Below are 20,406 nucleotides of genomic sequence, written 5' to 3'. Positions count from 1 at the left end.
GCAAATGTCCCTGCCTGAATCCAGTCTTGATGGGGAAGCTCTCTGTTTCCCGTCCATTGATTTGGATTGCACTGCAGATGTCTGAGTAGAGCAGGTTTCTCCAATCCCAAAGCCCATAATGGAGAGAACGTCCATCATGTATATGTGTGATATCCATTCTAAGCTGACCAAGCAGGCGTCCACCCCCCTGTCCTGCATATGGGCAATAGAATCACTGAGCAGCATGAGAATGTCAGAAACCTTCCTTCCTGGATCTGTGCAGGGTTCTTCTGCTTGAATCGATTGGCGATGGCTTTAGACAGGATTTGGTGGTCAACGTTTAACAATGATATAAGAGTCTAATTCCTGATATCCTAATTCTCCACCTTCTGTATGAAGATGAGGGTAATGATACCCTTCCTCATGGAGTCACCCAGGAGCATAGCATTGTATACTTCCAGCAGGTCTGGACCCACCCAGTTGCACAGACCCGTGTACAATTCAGCCGGTAGGCCATCACTTCAAGGAGTTTTATTCAACCTGAAGGACAGATGGAGTCTGTCAGCTCCCCCAGAGTGATTGGTGCAGAAGTCACCCACTTTCTAAGATCTCTGAAGAAGAAATGTGAGCATGTCTCATCTTGCTCCACTGTGTAGACTCTGGATTGGAAGATGATCTTGGAAAACTCTCGTGAAAAGCCATGGCTTGCTCACTCTGCACCTCTCAGAGTTCCTCCCTCACATCCACTCCTCGACTGCAGAAGGAGGATTGTCTAGAGTTGGGTCAGTTCTCATTGTCTCTGTCTTACCTTCTAAACACCTTTGAGGATAAAGAATCACTTGATGTTCTCTTTGGTCACTTTCCACCAGGTCATCATACAGTCAAAGAAGGGTTTCAAGGTTCTCCATAGTTCTTCTATGTTTTCTGGGGCCAGCAACTTCATATTCAGCTTTCAAATTCCCCTGCCTGCCCCCTGGTCCTCCTGTAGGTGGCAGGAGGAGAAGAACACTGGCATCATGTCGGTGGTTCTGACTGTGACAGCCTTTGATACTAAGATAAAATCCCTCCGAGACCAGGTTGAGCCATCTGGTCTCGACCAGGTGAGTTGCGGCAATGCTCCACCTGCAGGTTGCTGAAGGCGTCACATAGCTCTCTGGAGTCTGGAGGAGCTGTCTAGTTTGTATTCGGGACCCCAAGTCATCCAGCTGCAGCTATGATGCAGTTGAAGTCACTGGCCAGAATGACTGGCCTGGGCATCGCCAGCAATGGTGGGAGCTGCTGGAAGATGGCTGGCCTCTTGTTCGGCATGGGCGAGGTGTATACATTGATCAGCTGGAGCAGGTGTGGTAAACCATTGTCATGTAGAATTATTTGGTCAAGAATACCTATTGGCCGATTTTACCTGTGGCCGCTCCCCAAAAGCTCCTGTATAAAGGTAACTGTTCCACAGTCCAGTTACTCAGTGAAGGTCAGCCAAACAGTAGGGATATGCTAAGTTCTCAAGTGAATGAAAACCTATTAGTTTCTCTACATTAGTCGAAGTGATTGATGGTGCATCAGTGGGGTGTCATGGTACTTCAGGTCCACCATGAGGAGATGGTCCACCATGAGGAGACATTCCCCCAACCACATCCTTTAACTTGGTGATTGCAAAGTTGCCTTCCATCAGCAAGATGCCGAGACTGGAAGCTTGGCAATCATTTCTAAGGTTGATGAGGGAAGGCTGTGCATGTTGTCTATATGGACTTCAGTAAGGCCTTTGACAAGGTTCCACATAAGAGGTTAGTTAGAAAGGTTCAATCATTTGGTATTAATATTGAAGTAGTGAAATGGATTCAACAATAGTTGGATGGGAGATGCCAGAGAATAGTGGTGGAAAATTGTTTGTCAACTTGGAGGCCGGTGACTAGTGGAGTGCCTCAGGGTACTGGGTCCATTGTTATTTTTCATATACATTAATGATCTGGATGATGGGGTGGTAAATTGGATTAATAAGTATGCAGATGATATTGTGGATAGTGAAGGAAGGTTTTAAAAGCTTGCAGTGGGAGATAGGCCAGTTAGAAGAGTGGGCTGAAAGATGGCAGATGGAGTTTAATACTGAGAAGTGTGAGGCGCTACATTTTGGTGGGAATAATCAGCAAAGGTCACACATGTTAAAGGTCATACACGTTAAATGGTGAACAATTGAGGAGTGCAGTAGAACCAAGGGATTTAGGAATTCTGGTACATAATTCCCTGAAGGTGGAGTCACATGTATATAGGGTGGTGAAGAAAGCATTTGGTAGGTTCAGAGTATTGAGTGCAGGAGTTTGGATGTCATATTGAAATTGTACAAGGCATTGGTAAGTCCAAATTTGGAATTTTGTGTGTGTGCAGTTTTTGTCACCAAATTATAGGAAGGATATCAACAAAATAGACAGAGATTTACAAGAATGTTGCCTGGTTTCAGGGTTTTAGTTACAGAGAAAGGTTAAACAGGCTAGGACTTTATTCCCTGGATCGTAGAAGATTGAGGGGTGATTTGATAGAGGTATTTAAAATTATCAGAGAGTAAATGTGGATAGGTGTTTTTCCTTCGAGAGTGGGGGAGATTCTATTTTCTTAACAACAGTAGAGGGAAGACAAAGTATATTGGTTGGAAGAGATTTTAATTTTTGCTTGGGCCCAATACTAGATAAATCTGCAATAACAGTAATGAGAGCAAAAGCAGCAAAAACCACAGTTTCATATATGAAGGATCTAAATCTTATGAATATATGGAGGCAATTAAACCCCTCAGTGAGAGACTACTCCTTTTACTCAAGGCTGCACGATCCACATACAAGGATTTATTTATTTTTAACGTTTGCCCAGATAAAAAGTAGAGTTATAAAAACAGAATACCTCGCGAGACTTCTATCAGACCATTCACCACAAACATTAACTATTGCAAAAATGGAAAAGCAAGAAAATATATACAGATGGTGTTTTAATACACTACTTAAAAGAACAGACTTCTGTGAGTTTATAAAAGAGACAGATAGAAATATTTTGTGAATGAAATCAGAAATCTACTAACAATAGTTTTTTTGATATGGGACAAGATCAAAGCATATGTGAGGGGACAAATTATATCCTACACAAAGAATCTTAAGAGAATATATGGTAGAAGTAAACAGTTTGGAGAAACTTATTGTAGAATTAGAAAAAAATATCAAAGAACAGGATTACGAGAAGAATACAGATTACTGGAGAATAAAAAGCTAAGATATAATACAATACAAACATATAGGAGAGAGAAAGCTATATTAAAAACTAATTGGGTGAATGGGCACACAAAGTCTTATCTTGGCAGATTAAAGCAGAGGAGTCATCAAGAATGACAAACACAATAAAAAGTGGACAGACACTTTAGTAAATAATCTAAATGGAAATCATTAATCTTTAGACAATATTGCATTAAATTATATATAAATCAGAATTAGTAGCAGATGAGAATGAAATAGAAGAATTTTTGTTAAATGTTGAACTTCCAAAACTAGAGGAGAGAGAAAGGAGAGAACTAGACACTCCCTCTACAAGAGAATAAATTGAAAAGTCCTTAGGCACCCTGCAACCTAATAAATCATCAGGGCAGGATGGATTCCCACCTGAGTTTTACAAACAATACAAAGAATTATTAATGCTTCTGTTAATGGATGTTCTGGACCAAACAGTAGAAACACAGACCTCCTGGGATTATTCTTAACTGTGATCATTACAGTGATACCAAAAAAAAAATTGGGACGCATTAAAAACTTCATCATGTAGACCAGTGGCTCTCAACCTTTCTCTTTCCACTCACATACCACTTTAAGTATTCCCTATGCCATAGGTGCTCTGTGATTAATAAGGAATTGCTTAAGGTGGTATGTGGGTGGAAATTAAAAAGTTTGAAAACAACTGTTTTAATCATACCTAATTGACTCCAAATGAAATGGGCCAATGACAATTTTTCTCAAGCAAAATATTTGAGTAACAATTGGGTCCAGAGCAGTGGTTCTCAACCTTCCCTTCCTACTCACATACCACCTTAAGCAATCCCTTTCTAATCACAGAGCACCAATGGCATAGGAATTACTTAAAGCGGTATGTGAGTGGAAAGAAAAAGGTTGAGAATCACTGATATAGACCAATATCCCTGTTAAATGCTGATTGCAAGATACTAGGGGTAATAGCTAATAGGTTAGGACAATATTTCCCAAAATTGATACATACAGACCAGATAGGATTTGTTAAAGAAAGACATTCCTCAAAGATTATTTGAAAAATTCATGGAAAATTCAAACAGAATCCAAGTATTACAGTCTCCCTGGACACAGAAAAAGCATTTGACTGTTTGGAATGGCTCTTTCTATTTAAAACACTAGAAAAATTTGGTATAGACAGAATATTTATAGGCTTGATAAAAACCTTATATCATAAACCACAAGCTAAAATTATAACCAATAATCAGGTGCCAGTGGTTTTCCCCTTGAGTAGATTGAGGAGACAGGGATGCCACCTGTTCCCAGTGCTTTTTATTTTAGCAATTGAAACACTGGCGGAGATAATAAGAGGAGATCTGGATATAAAGGGCTTAAAAATTGGACAAGAAGAACATAAAATTAGTCTATTTGCAGATGATTTGCTACTATACCTATCAAAGCCTGCTAAATCTTTGGAAAAATTACAAGGAACACTCAAAAAATATGGAAGAATAACAGGTTATAAAATAAATATGGACAAAAGTGAGATAATGCCATTAACAAAATTTGAATTTGAAAGATACCAAAAAGGAAGTCAATTTAAATGGAAGACTGGTAGAATAAAATATCTTGGAATAGCAACTGACATGTGATTGTAACACTTATGTCCAGACTCGTCTGTTGATGAACCCATTGAACCTGATATTCTTCCCAACACGACACCATATCATTAGTAACTAGTATTCACTGATCATAAACTTAAGCAGGTAATTGGTGCACAAAAAGGAAACCCTCTTTACTGAAATTTAACATCACAAACTTCAAGCATGTCTGCAATTAATTTCAAAGCACAAATACATGAAGCTGTCACTCAAAATATGCGTGATCTCTAAGCACCTTTAATTACTGGTTGCAATCCTTGCTGGGATACCAGCTCAATAAATATAATGTGAGTATATCATCAGCCATAATGAATGACCGGTTGCCATAACATTTATTTTACTAAATAAACAAAATAAAAGGCAAAAGTCTTAAATAAATATTAACAATAAAAAATTAGATAATTAACCAGTATATTAACTTCACATATCAAAAGTAAATGATGCTGGGATATAAATAAAATATTTCAATCTAATCCCATATTAAACCAGAATTTATCTGCACATCAAATTTTATGGGCTTCTGAGACCAGAGAGTGAAAAATAAAAGGACAGCATGGTTGGCACAGCTGTTGGCACAATGCCTCCACAGCGCCAGCGATCGGGACTGGATTGGGGTTTGAATCCTGCACTGTCTGTAAGGAATTGGTACATTCTCCCCATGTCTGTGTGGGTTTTCTCCGTGGGCTCCAGTTTCCTCCCACCATCCAAAACGTACTGGGGTGCAGGTTAATGGGGTGTAATTGGGCAGCACGGACTCGTCGGGCCGAATTGGCCTGTTACAATTTTTAAATTTTTAAAAAAATACTAAAATGATTTTTTGTTCCATTTCAATGCATTTTTAAACATAGTAAGTCGGTGTTAATAATATGGCAAATTTATCCTGAAAGCAGAATAAATTTGATAAAGAGATGTTTAGTTGTGTCTGCTCCATCAGTGCAACTTTGAGAAGGAGAATTGGCAAAATGTTTGTGGGTGAATGTTTTGTCTGTTCTGCATGGGTACACTCACTCCCTGGACTGGTTCTAGCTCCTCCATCTTTCCACACATATTTGTAGGTCCTACAGGCATGATAGGTGTATGTGGCATTAAATTACATGATTGGGGGGGAAATCTGTGAAAGGGAGGGTGGTAAACCACAGTAATGCTGTGATTGGCTACTGCCAGCTGGACATGCCTCCTGAGATCGATCCTACCCACAATCCCTTGCATGCTTCCCCCATTCATTCTGCCAGGATCAGTCGATAGTCAATAAAAGCCTATCAGTTTCATAACCTCAGCCTTTTGTGGTAATTGATGGTGCATCAGAGAGTTTAAACAAAGCTCACATTATTACAGCAAAAGAAAATGTATTCAATTGCAGTATTTGAACAAAAGCTGAATAAAAATGGAAGTGTTCATGCAGACTTTGTGTATTGTACAGATCGAGAAAAGATGCCCTCACTCATGGATTTTATTCTCCTCAAGGCAAGATTCTTCAAAAACATTTAAATCTCTTCTTATTAAGAGAAAAGAAGCACAATTTGAGGGTGTCTGTCATTTGTTTTCATTTACCGGAACTTTCTTCACCTACTATTGTACTTGTGCTTTTTTTCTGTTGAAGACAGCTTAAGGACCATTACAGTCTGCCTTGTATGATTAGAATCTTTCCAACCCTTCAGTTGCTTTCAGAGATCAACGTTACAAATTACAAAAGGGATCCATTGTAAACAGGAGGATAATTTTGCAATAATAGTTGATTGATAGTCACATCTATGACTGTGTGACTTGATACAACAATAACTCCATCTACAAATTTGCCAATGATACCACAGTAGTGGGTTGAATAAAGGAAGGGGATGAGTCAGTATACAGGATGGAGACTGAAAACTTGGCTGAACGGTGCACCAACAACCACCTCACACTCAATGTCACCAAAACTAAGAGCTGATTATTGACTTCAGAAAAGGAAAGCCAGAGGTGTACGATCCAGAGATCATTGGGGGGATCTGAGGTGGAGAGGGGGAGCACATTTAAGTTCTTGGGGGTCACTACCTCGGAGGATCTTTCCTGAATTCAACGCACTAATGGCATCATGAAGAAAGCATGTCAGCACCTCTACTTCCTCAGGAGTTTGCAGAGGTTTGGTATGACACCAGAAACTCTGGGAAATTTCTACAGAGGTGTGGTGGAAAGTGTGCTGACTGGCTGCATCACAGTCTGGTATGGGGACACAAATACCCCTGAGCATGAAGCCCTCAAAAAGCTAGTGGACACAGGCCAGGACATCACAGGAAAAAACCTCCCCACCATCGAGAACATCTACAGGGAATGCTGCTGTCAGAGGACAGTAGCAATCATCAAGGACCACAACCACCCAGCATGCGCTCTGTTCTCGCTGCTGCCATCAGGAAAAAGGTATAGGTGCCACGAGACCCACACCACCAGGTTCAGGAACAGCTGCTCTCCATAACCCCCCCCCACCATCTAACTCCTCAATGACAAACTCAGTCAGGGACTCATTTAAGGACTCTTGTGCATTTTATAATTTTTTTCTCCTCTCTGTATTGCACATTTGGTTTGTTTACATTCATTATCTGTTTAATTATTTACTTGTTTACATGTATACAGGCAAGATAGGTGTATGTGGCATTAAATTACATGATTGGCGGGGGGAAATCTGTGAAAGGGAGGGTGGTAAACCACAGTAATGCTGTGATTGGCTACTGCCAGCTGGACATGCCTCCCAAGATCGATCCTACAGTGTATTTTTGCACTACCAATTAGTGGCAATTCTGCCAAACGCGCAAGAAAAAGGAATCTCAGGCTTGTGTGTGATGCCGTGTACGTTCTCTGACAAGAAATCTGAAATCTGATAAATCTGAAATCTGATCTCATTTATCTGTACTGATGCTTAGCACCTGTCATTGACATATCAACACGAACAATGTCATTTCTTTTACTGCTGCCCACGCTACTGCTCTGCCTCCAAACCTCAAACACTGCTCCTACATTCTTTACTTTCATTCCCATTTTCCCACTCTCACTTGCAATGCCTCAGTTTTGTTTTCAGTCTAACATTATCATTCTCATTCAAAACTGGATTATATATTTAGATGCCAGATTCAGGGTTATGTGTGAGGTTAGTGTGGCTAGATGCACATGTTGGGATGAATTGATATATGGTTTAGGTGTCTACAGTGAAGCCCCCTTCTGCTCAGCATTAATGGTCTCAGCAACTTCACTCTTCCAAACCACATCTAAATATATATCGAACAGAATTAAATGTAGATGAGCCGCGTGCGCAGCTCAGTGATAAAACAACCGAGAAATCTGAAATTTTCCATGGAAGTTAGGTTGAACACAAGGACACGTTTCACACTTTTCTCATTTGGCTTCTTCCCATGGGCTGCGAGATTGATGTAAAAAATGTATATATATATTTATTTTAAATGATATCTTCATGTATGTACAGTATGTGATTATTCTATGCAAGCGCAGTGGCTCAGAGAACTCTGTTTTTCCCGGTTGTATGTGCACAGACGATAATAAACAGGAACTAACACTCTTTAAGGAAGGTGCCAAAGGAGAACTAACTTTGATTTTCTCCGTTGAAAACTGATGAGATTAGTTTTCCCTGACTATTTTTGAAGTACATTGCAGAGAATTTCTTTTGAGTTGCTTGTTTTGAAACCAGATTTATTTGTCTCAGTTCAAAATTAGATCCATAATCACCTTGCCGAAAAAATGGATAATGCAGAGCAGGACATGAAGAATGTCGATGTCCCACTCATTACTTAGGGACAAAAACACCCGGACATCTGACATTTTGTGTGCAAGATAGGTTCCGTATAAGGATGTACGTTACCCTTATCTAGATTTTTGGAAGTCCCCCATAGCCCATGAGGGGTATAATTTTCATTGAAAAGAGAGGACATTTCGTCAAATCTATTTTGGCAGTGCTGTTGCAGACCTGGGAGTAACGGGAGAGCAGAGATGCTCTATTCACTATTCCTTCGCAGGGTCCCACTGTCCAGTCATCACTCCCAATGGCCTTGTCCAGGTTCAAACTGCCTGCATTCTTAACCCCCTTCTGTACTCATTTTACACCTATGACTGTGCAGCTCGGTATGACACCATTTACAAATTTGAGGCCGATACCACGGAAGTAGGTTGTATAAAAAAGAATGATGAGTTAGCACACGGGAGGGAGATTGAAAACTTGGCTGAATGGTGCACCAACAACAACCTTGCACTCAATGTCACCAAAACTAAGGAGCTGATTGTTGAGCTCAGGAAGGGAAAACCAGAGGTTTACGATCCAGTGATCATTGGGGGATCAGAGGAGGAGAGGGGGAGGAAATTTAAGTTCTTGGGAGTCACTATCTCAGAGGATCTTTCTTGGATCCAACTCACTAATGGCATCATGAAGAAAGCACATCAGCGCCTCCACTGCCTCAGGAGTTTGCAGAGGTTTGGTATGACATTGAAAATCTTGGCAAAATCTATAGATGGTGAAATGACTGGTTGCATCAAGGTCTGGTATAGGAACACCTAATACCCAAGTGCAAATCCCTGCAGAAGGTAGTGGACACAGCCCAGGACAACACAGCTCTCCCCACCATCGAGAACATCTACAGGAAACGCTGCCAGAGAGCAGCAGCAATCATCAAAGTTCCACACCACCCAGCACACACTGTTTTTTAAAAAAATTTAGACATTCAGTAAGATAACAGGCCCTTTTGGCCCACAAGTGTGTGCTGCCAAATTACACCCAATTATCCTACATCACTGGTACATTTTGAATGGTGGGAGGAAACTGGAGCCCCTGGGGAAAACCCATGCAGACACGGGGAGAACATACAAACTCCTTACAGACAACACGGGATTCAAATCCTGGTCCCAATCGCTGGCGCTGTTAAGGCATTGCACTAACCACTCCACCAACTGTTCTCGCTGCTACTATCAGGAAAGAGGTATAGCTGCCACAAGACTCCCCCTCCACCATCAGACTCCTCAACAACAAACTCAATCAGTTAAGGACTCTTATTTGTGCATTTTTCTGATTTTTTTTCTCTCTGTATTGCAGTTTGTTTACATTTCTTTATGCACATTGGGTACAAATTTTTTTTGCATTAGAATTCTGCCTTTCCCGCAGGAAAAGGAATCTCAGGGTTGAGTGTGATGTCATGTATGTACTCTAACAATAAATTTGAAATCTGGGAATGGGGCAGGTGGCTTTTCTTTTACATAGGAAAGAGCCCAGGAGGTCTAAATCCAAGATGGTGGTGCCCTTGCGCTGAGCAGTCCACACAACGTTTGTGTGCTCTGGAGGAGACATGGCGGGAGAACACACCAACAGTAAGAAGGAGAAGCCTGCGAGAGGATCCTTCAGGGTAGAGTCCACTGAAAGACTCACATCATCCTGCAGGCTGGCTCACGGGAAGGATTTATTGGTACCAAGATTTGTTTGGGTTCTGATAGCAAGCAAGGCTCGGGCACTGGCAGCTTTCTAATTGTATGGAGGGTTCAGAACCAGGATGCCTGGAAGCTTGGTTTCACTGCTAGAGTGGATGGAAAGTTAGGGGAACACAGGATGAGACAGCATTGGAGGAGGCGGCAGGATCCCCAGACACTCAATGGCTCTCTTTTGCTTCTTAACAGGGGGCATTGGATTAGTGGCACCTCTTTGAGCCTTTACGGAGCAGACAAAAGAAAACAAATTACATGTATTTTGTGCCCATAAAGGAACCTTGAACCTTCAAGGCACTAAATATTTTGGGTGGATCAGAAAATCTTAAGTCGCAAAGAGAAACGTGCATAAATGTTTACTGGGGACCATCTATGATTCAAATTAGTTGGGCAAATGCCACAGAAAGGAAGAACCAGTTTCAGTGAGATACAAAAGCATTCTTTGATATAATTACAGAGGCGGTACACTACTGGTTCTCAACCTTTTCCTTTCCACTCACATCTCACTTTAAGTATTCCCTATGCTATCAGTGCTCTGTGATTAGTAAGGGATTGCTTAAGGTGGGATGTGAGTGGAAATAAAAAGTTTGAAAACCACTGCTTTAATCGTACCTCATTGACTCTTAATGTGCACAGTTTCATACCTCCAAAGGAAATGGGGCAATTACAATTTTTCTCAAGCATAATATTTCAGTCACAATTGGTTCAAGAGCAGTAATTATCAATCTTTCCTTCCCACTCACATTCCACCTTCAGCAATCCCTTACTAATCACAGAGAACTGACGGCATAGGGATAACTGAAAGTGAAATTTGAGTTTTGGGGGGCAGTTTGAAAACCACCGAGCTGGATGAAGAAACGGAAAGATGGGTCCGTAAGTTTGCGGATGATACGAAAGTTGGAGGAGTTGTGGATGAAGCTGAATCAATGAATCTTTGGAAAGGGACACTGCTATTATTTCAGGTCTGAAATCCTTAAGAAAAAGTTAAGAAGGAATTTTATGGATCGTTAAATTTCAAACTTTTTCTTTCCATCCACATCCTACCTTAAGCAATCCCTTATTAATCAGAACACTGATGGCTTAGGGATTACTTAAAGTGGTACGTGAATGGGAAGAAAGAGGTTGGGAATGACTACTGTATACAGTATAATAGTTTTTGAACGCTTGTGGTGGATCAGAAATATGTTTCCTTGTTAATCTAATTTGGCTAAGGTTTGAAGACAAAAGATGGATCCCCTGTAGTCATCAGGTTTTGGATTGACACATTTAACAGTGGGGAAAGTTTCACGTTCGGCTTCAAAATGCCTTTAAATGGCAGATGGGAAGACTGCATCATGTAACATCGAGGAAACTGTAAAGGAAGCATTTCTAAAAGCCTTTGTCTGGGGGAAATAGTTGAATAATCAAGATTCAATTGATTCTTTTCTTTCTTTGGCTTAGCTTCGCGGACGAAGATTTATGGAGGGGGTAAATGTCCACATCAGCTGCAGGCTCGTTTGTGGCTGACAAGTCCGATGCGGGACAGGCAGACACGGTTGCAGCGGTTGCAGGGGAAAATTGGTTGGTTGGGGTTGGGTGTTGGGTTTTTCCTCCTTTGTCTTTTGTCAGTGAGGTGGGCTCTGCGGTCTTCTTCAAAGGAGGTTGCTGCCTGCCGAACTGTGAGGCGCCAAGATGTACGGTTTGAGGCGATATCAGCCCACTGGCGATGGTCGATGTGGCAGGCACCAAGAGATTTCTTTAGGCAGTCCTTGTACCTCTTCTTTGGTGCACCTCTGTCACGGTGGCCAGTGGAGAGCTCGCCATATAACACGATCTTGGGAAGACGATGGACCTCCATTCTGGAGACGTGACCCACCCAGTGCAGCTGGATCTTCAGCAGCGTGGACTCGATGCTGTCGGCCTCTGCCATCTTGAATATTTCGATGTTAGGGATGAAGGCGCTCCAATGAATGTTGAGGATGGAGCGGAGACAACGCTGGTGGAAGCGTTCTAGGAGCCGTAGGTGATGCCGGTAGAGGACCCATGATTCAGAGCCGAACAGAAGTGTGGGTATGACAACGGCTCTGTATACGGTAATCTTTGTGAGGTTTTTCAGTTGGTTGTTTTTCCAGACTCTTTTGTGTAGTCTTCCAAAGGCGCTATTTGCCTTGGCGAGTCTGTTGTCTATCTCGTTGTCGATCCTTGCATCTGATGAAATGGTGCAGCCGAGATAGGTAAACTGGTTGACCTTTTTGAGTTTTGTGTACCCGATGGAGATGTGGGGGGGGGGGGCTGGTAGTCATGGTGGGGAGCTGGCTGATGGAGGACATCCGTTTTCTTCAGGCTGACTTCCAGGCCAAACATTTTGGCTGTTTCCGCAAAACAGGACGTCAAGCGCTGAAGAGCTGGCTCTGAATGGGCAACTAAAGTGGCATCGTCTGCAAAGAGTAGTTCACGGACAAGTTTCTCTTGTGTCTTGGTGTGAGCTTGCAGGTGCCGCAGATTGAAGAGACTGCCATCTGTGCGGTACCAGATGAAATCAACGTCTTCATTGTTGAGGTCTTTCATGGCTTGGTTCAGCATTATGCTGAAGAAGATTGAAAAGAGGGTTGGTGCGAGAACACAGCCTTGTTTCACACCATTGTTAATGGAGAAGGGTTCAGAGAGCTCATTGCTGTATCTGACCCGACCTTGTTGGTTTTCGTGCAGTTGGATAACCATGTTGAGGAACTTTGGGGGGCATCCGATGCGCTCTAGTATTTGCCAAAGCCCTTTCCTGCTCACAGTGTCGAAGGCTTTGGTGAGGTCAACAAAGGTGATGTAGAGTCCTTTGTTTTGTTCTCTGCACTTTTCTTGGAGCTGTCTGAGGGCAAAGACCATGTCAGTAGTTCCTCTGTTTGCGCGAAAGCCGCACTGTGATTCTGGGAGAATATTCTCGGCGACACTAGGTATTATTCTATTTAGGAGAATCCTAGCGAAGATTTTGCCTGCAATGGAGAGCAGCGTGATTCCCCTGTAGTTTGAGCAGTCTGATTTCTCACCTTTGTTTTTGTACAGGGTGATGATGATGGCATCACGAAGGTCCTGAGGCAGTTTTCCTTGGTTCCAACAAAGCTTGAAAAACTCATGCAGTTTGACATGCAGAGTTTTGCCGCCAGCCTTCCAGACCTCTGGGGGGGATTCCATCCATACCTGCTGCTTTGCCACTTTTCAGTTGTTCAATTGCCTTATATGTCTCATCCTGGGTGAGGACCTCATCCAGCTCTAGCCTTAGGGGCTGTTGAGGGAGCTGGAGCAGGGCGGAAGCTTGGACTGAGCGGTTGGCACTGAAAAGGGATTGGAAGTGTTCTGACCATCGGTTGAGGATGGAGATCTTGTCGCTGAGGAGGACTTTGCCGTCTGAGCTGCACAGCAGGCTTTGGACTTGGGGTGAGGGGCCGTACACAGCCTTTAGAGCCTCGTAGAAACGACTGAAGCCGCCAATGTCCGCGCTGAGCTTGGTTCGCTTGGCGAGGCTAGTCCACCACTCATTTTGGATCTCCCGGAGTTTGCGCTGAAGATGGCTGCATGCGCGATGGAAGGCTTGTTTCTTCTCTGGACAGGACGGCTTTGTAAGGTGAGCCTGGTGGGCAGCTCGCTTCTTTGCCAGCAGCTCCTGGATTTCCTGGCTGTTTTCGTCAAACCAGTCCTTGTTTTTCCTGGAGGAGAAGCCCAGTACCTCTTCAGTGGATTGCAGTATGGTAGTCTTCAACTGATCCCAGAGGGTTTCAGGGGACGGGTCCGTGAGGCGGGTTGCATCGTCGAGCTTTGCTTTGAGGTTTGCCTGGAAGTTTCCTCTCGCTTCGTCTGACTGCAGGTTTCCAACATTGAACCTCTTTCTGGGGGCTTTACTGTTCCTGGGCTTTGGCTTGAAGTGAAGGTTGAGCTTGCAGCGAACCAGCTGGTGGTCAGTGTGGCATTCCGCGCTGGGCATGACCCTGGTGTGGAGCACATCTCGTTTGTCTCTTTCTCGTACCAGGACGTAGTCCAGGAGGTGCCAGTGTTTGGATCGGGGATGCATCCAGGTAGTCTTCAGGCTGTCCCTCTGCTGAAAAAGGGTGTTTGTAATGACAAGCCGTTGTTCTGCGCAGAGCTCCAACAGGAGGCGCCCATTGTCGTTGCACTTGCCGACACCATGCTTGCCCAGGATTCCTGGTCAGATTTCTGAGTCTTTGCCGACGCGAGCGTTGAAGTCGCCAAGGATGACAACCTTGTCGGTTGTAGGGGTGCGTTGAATGAGGTTGCGCAGGTCAGTGTAGAACTTGTCCTTTTCTGCTGGTTCCGCCTGGAGGGTTGGAGCATAGACACTGATGAGGGTGATGCGAAGCTTGTTTTGAAGGGGGAGTCGCATGGACATGATCCGGTCCGAGTGGCCTGTCGGGAGGTTTTCGAGTTTGGAGGCAATGGAGTTCTTGACCATGAAGCCTACACCAGATAGGCGTCGTTCATCCATAGGCTTGCCAGACCAGTAGAGTGTGTAGCCCACACCGCGTTCTTGGAGGCTGCCTACATCTGCCAGGCAGACTTCACTGAGAGCGGCTATGTCGATGTCAAGTCTGAGGAGTTCATGTGCAATGAGGGCAGACCGACGTTCAAGTCGACAATTGATTACCATTGTAATAAAAACAGTGTCATGTTACACAAAATTGCTTTTGCCTGCTGTAAGGCAGACAGATTGGCCATTGGCAGAATTTGCTTGAAACGCCTCTTACAGTCAAAGAGAAGCAAAAGAAAGCCCCCCACCACCCCAGAGTTGCTGAGTGCCCCCGCAGCCACACAGAGTCCAGTCCAAATCATCAGCAACCCAAGCTTCAGATTCAAACCTATGATGCCATTAGGAACCCTTCAGCACCCTCTCACATCCCGGCTCCTATACCTGGTGCCTCTTCAGCCAGTCTCCAGCAGACCGCAGCCTCCGTGAGTTCCTCACTTCAAGTCACCAACAGCCTGTGTGGGTCCTTCAGCTGTAGAACCCCTCACTGGTCCGCTGCCATGGTCACCATCACGTGGGACATCTCCTCTCCTTCTCCTTCTCAGACAGGGGGGAGGGGTTCCCCCATTTCCTGGTGCCCTGCGCCAGTTCTCTGCTTCCTTGGAGTCTGCAACTCCTCGTGGCAGCTGCCAATCACAGATTCTCCAATCTTTGGCCTAGACACCACGTCGCGAGATTTTAAATAAAAATAATCCACAAATCCCTGGTCCAAATGGGATGCATCCCAAGGTACTGAGGGAAATGGTGGGAGTTATAGTCGATGAGTTGATAGACATTTACCAAAATTCTCTGGACTCTGGGCAGGTCTCAGCAGATTGGAAAACAGCAGATGTCATGTCACTTTTTAAAAAGGAATGTAGGCAGAAGACAGATAACTATCGACCAGTTAGCTTAACGTCTAATGCTACCTCAGTCTGGAAAGTGCTAGAGGCTGTCATTAAGGATGAAATAGTGAGACTTTTAGAATGAAAGGGTTCCACCAGGCAGATGTTTGACAAACTTGCTGGAGTTCTTTGAGGACATAAAGGGGGATGTAGATGGAGGGCAACAGGTTGATGTTGTATATTTGGATTTCCAGAAACCATTTGATAAGGTGCCATACAAGAGACTTATCAATAAGATACAGATGAATGGAGTTGGGGGATGTATATGGGCATGGATTGAGGATTGGTTCACTGACAGAGGCAGAGAGTCAGGGTAAATGGGTGTTTTTCTGATTGGCAGCCAGTGATAAGTGGGGTGCTGCAGGGGTCATTGCTGTGCCCACAGATGTTCACCATTTACGTTGATGATTTGGAAGAGGGGACAGAGTGTGGTGCGGTGAAATTTGCAGGAGATACTAAATTGAGTGGAAAAGCAGATTGTACAGAGGATGTGGAGAGGCTGCAGAAGGATATAGTTAAGTTAGATGAGTGGGCAAAGGTCTGGCAGATGGAATACAATGTTAGTAAATGTGAGGTCATCCACTTTGGTAGGAAAAATAGAGCAGGTTATTATTTAAATGGTGAAAGACTGCAGCATGCTGTAGTGCAGAAGGGCTTGGGAGTGCTTGTTCATGAATCGCAAAATGTTAGGTTGGAGGTACAACAGGTTATTAAGAAGGCAAATGGAATGTTGGCCATCACTAGAGGAATTGAATTCAAGAACAGGGAGGTCATGCTACAACTATACAAGGTACTGGTGAGGCTGCACCTGGAGTACTGTGTGCAGTTCTGGTCTCCATACTTGGGGAAGGATGTACCTGGCTTGAAGTCCAAAGGAGGTTCACCAGGTTGATCCCAGAGATGAGGGGTGTTGACCCTACAATGAGAGACTAAATCACCTGGGATTATACTCACTCGAATTCAGAAGAATGAGAGGAGTGTATTATTACTCTCTGTCACTCGCGTAGATGTACTTGTGTATTGGTTACTGCTGTAGGATTGTCTGCCCAGCTGCCTAGATGGTGCTCAGTGTCCCACTGGCCAGACTAAGGTAGCATTGAGTCTGATAATAAAATCCAAGAATTATTCCATTCACTTGTCTGAACTCTTCTTGATGGCATATCAATTTTATTAACAGACTCAACTTCCTTGAAACCTGGAAGACTGGAGAGAGATCAAGATGCTCTAAGAGTCTGCAAAATACGTCATCATTAGCTCCAGTGCTTCAAAGCAGATGCGAGCAAACAATGTGGTTCAAAACCCCATGAAGATGGATCATCTAGTCGTTCTCCTCGTAGAGGTTCCCTACTCAGGGATCAGGGAAACCGACTGTGATAGTACAGATTCTATCACCAATGTGTATATGTACAGATGGTAGTGTAGGATGACTGTGAGTGTAGCCACACCTACTGGCAGGTCTTAAAGGATTGCTCCTAGCCAGGCCAAGTCATTCTGGACTGGTTGACCTACTTGTGATATGCTCCAGTCTTCTAGTTAATAAAAGCCTTGGTTTGGATCAACAGGTCTTTGGTTCTTTTGACGCACCCTACACCATCATATATCAGAATGCCCTTGGTCTACTCAGAACCTACTATGATATGCCACAGAACACACTGTTTGCGAGGCACCAACTTCACACCCGAAAACAACATCCCGATAAAAGCGACGATGCTTTTGCTCTGTTTCTGAAGGGACCGTCAAGAGTCTGTACCTTGGCCACTGTTACACCTTCATCAGTACATTAGACAATGCCAACTGGAGACCCCCAACCTGATGTTTAATGTCCCCTACTGCAGACAAAGACCCTCAGTCTTTGTCTTGGGCAGTGCTGCAGAGTGCTAAAGCCCTAGGGGATGAGGTGGGTTGAGGTGCTGAAGCTACTCTCTCAAAGTCTGTTTCCCGCGATGATGACCCACTGCTGAGTCTAACCAAGCAGTCATGACGGAACCGCTTCAGGAAGTGCTACTTCTGTGGGAAGATGCTGCATTTGTGCTCACTGTGCCTTGCCTGACGAGCTGACTGTGGCAGATGTGGAAAAAGGAACTTTGTGAAAGCCTGCTGAGCTCAGGAGTTATCACCCAGCCCACGCCGAGAGGCTAGAAAAGGAAAAGCGAAGACGACAGGCACCAAGGAGAAGATGAGACATCACAGCAAGACAACAATGACTACCTGGAGAACCGACGACTCGTTTGACACTTTTTATTCCTCCAAGACCGCAAACGGAATGACCGGTGATGAGGGAAGCCTCTGCGGCATGTCGCAGCCTCATGGCCCCATCCTGGCATCTATCACTCTTGATCAAGACAAATGCCACGGGTTGAAACATTCCATGATGAAGGTAAAGGTTAAATGGGAAACCTGCTGACTGTTTTTTTAATTCTGAGAGTACTGACAGCTAGATCCACCCTGCGACAGCGAACTCTTTGGGGCTTAAACTGTACCCTTTAAGGCGCCAAATTTCTATGGCATATTATAGACTCAAGAAAGAAATTGCAAACTGCTGTAACGTTAAATGTGCAAGGAACAGAGTCTAAAGATTTTAAATTGTATGTACTGCCCAATTTATGCGCTCAGATGTCCAATGCCAAATGAAGAGTATAGTACTGGCATTTAATGGGCTACTACCTTCGATCACGGTACCCCAGGAGACAACCTGTGGGCAATCGACTCTATATATCGCACTAAGCGCCTGGCAATACTGGGCTATGTTGTCAAAAGGGGTGAAAACAGCCCCAACCCTGAAAGAATGAAACATCTCATGGAACTGCCTCCCCCAACCACACAGAAGTCTCTCAAATGTTGTCTAGGCTCCGACCTATGCAGACAAGGCACAACCACTTTTTAAAACTACTGTTTATCTTTTGTCAGTGTGTGGTGCGCTGTTAGCCAGAAACAGACACACACAAGGTAAAGAGTGTACAACAGGCTTTAATCCACAAAGACTTCCACAGAGCCAGGCTGCCTGCAGCTGCAGTAACTCTGAGTGAGGCCTCGGGAGGCCAGCGAAGGCTTATATCCCGGAGGGTGATTGACACCTGACCGGGTGGGGCTTGATCCCTTCAGGCCGACTGATTGACAGCCGGCCAAGTGTTGTCCTGTCCCCTTACACTCCAGCAGGTACAAAGGTTGCCCCCTGCACTAGGCCGGTGGTGTACCATCACACAGAGGAAGCCCACAAAGCGTTTGAGAGCATTAAGTTAGACATCGTCAAAGCTTTGATGTCTGCTATTGACGAGGATTTGCCCTTCCAAGTTGAATCTAATGCCTCTGATTGTGCTCTAGCTGCCTCACTAAACCAAATTGGTAGACCTGTAACCTTTTTCTCACAGACATTACAAGGGTCAGAACTGAGGTGTTCCTCCATTGAAAAAGAAGCAGTCTATAGTTGAGTTCATTTGTTATTGGAGACACTATTTAGCAGGGAAAAGATTCACATTGCTGACAGATCAAAAGTCAGTGGCTTACATGTTTTTTTTTTAATTTTTTATTTTTCACACTATAAACCATATTGATCAAGATACATACATTTTCCTTCTTAAATATATACAGTGTCGTTTACTCCCTCCCTCCCTCCCTCCCTCCCTCCCTCCCTACCTCCCCTCCCATTTATTTAAAGTACAGAATCTAAGATACAGTAAACCAGTCAAACAATGTTGTCACTCAATAAAAATAAACAAGAAATTCCACTGAGTCAGTTCTTTTCATTCTCTTCTCCTTCTGTCATTTTAGGTGGTAGATGTCCACGGTAGGTTTTCTCCATTATGTTTCATGTATGGCTCCCATATTTGTTCAAATATTGTAATTTTATTTCTTAAATTATAGGTTATTTTTTCTAATGAAATACATTTATTCATTTCTATATACCATTGTTGTATTCTCAAGTTATCTTCTAATTTCCAGGCTGACATAATACATTTTTTTGCTACGGCTAGGGCTATCATAACAAATCCTTTTTTTGCACCCTCCAAATCAAGTTCAAATTCTTTGTTTTTTATGTTACTTAGGAGGAAGATCTCTGGGTTTTTTGGTATATTGCTTTTTGTGATTTTATTTAATATCTGGTTTAGATCTTCCCAAAATGTTTTCACTTTCTCACATGTCCAAATTGCATGAATTGTTGTCCCATTTCCTTTTTACAGCGAAAACATCTATCAGATACTGTTGGGTCCCATTTATTTAACTTTTGAGGTGTAATGTATAGCCTGTGTATCCAGTTATATTGTATCATATGTAACCTCGTGTTTATTGTATTTCTCATAGTTCCTGAGCATAACTTCTCCCATGTTTCGTTCTTTATCTTTATGTTTAGATCTTGTTCCCATTTTTGTTTAGTTTTACCATTTGTTTCCTCATTCTCCTTTTCTTGTAGTTTAATATACATGTTTGTTACAAATTTTTTGATTATCATTGTGTCTGTAATCACATATTTAAAATTACTTCCCTCTGGTAACCTCAGACTGCTTCCCAATTTGTCCTTCAAGTAGGATTTCAGTTGGTAGTATGAGGAGTCGACCTCCACAGCTGAAATTGACAACCACAACAAAGCAGTAAGAGGAAAACACAGAAAATAACGAGAGCAAGAAAGAAGAGAGTAAAAAGAAATCAAAGAAACAACAGACTACCAACCCAGAGGAAGAAGACCAACACCAAGACACTTCTAGTAAAAATAAGAAGAC

The sequence above is a fragment of the Narcine bancroftii genome, chromosome 5 (genome assembly GCF_036971445.1).
Source record: "Narcine bancroftii isolate sNarBan1 chromosome 5, sNarBan1.hap1, whole genome shotgun sequence".
NCBI lineage: Eukaryota > Metazoa > Chordata > Chondrichthyes > Torpediniformes > Narcinidae > Narcine > Narcine bancroftii.
Note: the sequence above shows the minus strand (reverse complement) of the source record.